The 1,293-nt window shown below is 34.5% G+C and overlaps 1 pseudogene; it reads left to right on the top strand.

The window, feature by feature from the left end:
* The first annotated feature begins 353 nt into the window (after nucleotides 1-353).
* Nucleotides 354-513, top strand: LOC118624930 (annotated as a pseudogene).
* The last annotated feature ends 780 nt before the right edge of the window (nucleotides 514-1,293 follow it).

The following is a 1,293-nucleotide window of genomic DNA, read 5'->3' as shown; positions in this document are numbered from 1 at the left end:
TCTTCCATCTGTTGGGAATGCTCCCTGCTGCCTATCTGCTCCTCCACCTTCACACATATGCAGGGGCACCTCATTATCTTCTAGGACTCAGCATCTAAGGGATGTAGAGGGGAAGAAGAGTCTTCAAAACAGATTGAGGAAGAATTGTACACAAGAAGGGATATGAAAAGTACTGTGTCCTTAATAATTTTAGGAAATAACATAGTTACTCAAAAAAGATTGAGATTACAAAACACCAAATATTTCCTTGGGATTCTAAGAAGATGGAAAACTTTTACCTGCTTTTAGCCAACCTTTATATTAAAATATTCTCAAACATAAAGATATACAGGTGCTTTGTAATGTCCTGGTACAGCTTTGCGCAGTGGCAGTATCGTAGCCAATGAGGTTTATCCGAGGCGCGATTTTTGCTAATTGAAAGCTTTTTAAAGCTTAATAGCTTGGGTTGTAGGTATGACAGAAGCACTGTATATGTATATTATCTGAAGTCAAAATAAGATTTTTTTCTAAAGAGTGATACCGACTTTAATTCCGTAGCCAAGGTTAGCCATTATCTTCTTGTTTGTGACAGCCATTGGTGTTGACACAGGCCTTCAATGAGTGTATATTATTATAACTGCATAATATGGTTGTCTCAGAGTTTAATAAATTCACTTCTGGACTTTCTATCATAACCCCAAATTAAATTATTACTTCAAGATGTACAAGGGAAAGAAAATAGAACACATAAAAGTTTTATGAAGATTCTGCATGTATTTATGTGTATATCTGTGCATGCCCAGTATGTGTGTGTGCATGTAAATATTTATGCATATACAAAAAATATTTATGGTGCAATTGAAAGTCTGTTTTATTTTACCCTGCCCTGAGTGGAATGAAGTTAAGTGTGTCATCATCTTTCTTAGACTTAAACATTTATATACTTGAATACTGTTACTAAGCTCTCCCTTAGCCTGTTACTGTGCAAAAATGATCTAGTTCTTTTTTTCCCAAATGTTAAATAATTCTGTTCTAGGGAATGCTGTCAAATTCATGGCAAGCTTTAGGGGGACAAAAGTGGGGTTCTCTATTTCAGGAAATAGCACTAAAAGCTAGAATAGAGAAGGAGAATTATTCTTCCCCAGGAATTGCTAAGAGGTAATTATATTTATCTAAATATTAAAATGATTATAGCAATAATACTACCATTTTATATGCCAGGTGTCATTTGAGGAATTTCAAAACACTTTAAAATATTTTAACAGACTTGGGGTGGTGAACACACAATACAGTATACAGAGGATGTATTATACA

Source organism: Molossus molossus, unplaced genomic scaffold (assembly GCF_014108415.1).
Source record: "Molossus molossus isolate mMolMol1 unplaced genomic scaffold, mMolMol1.p scaffold_m16_p_10, whole genome shotgun sequence".
Lineage (NCBI taxonomy): Eukaryota > Metazoa > Chordata > Mammalia > Chiroptera > Molossidae > Molossus > Molossus molossus.
Note: the sequence above shows the minus strand (reverse complement) of the source record. Positions and strands in the feature narration are given on the sequence as shown.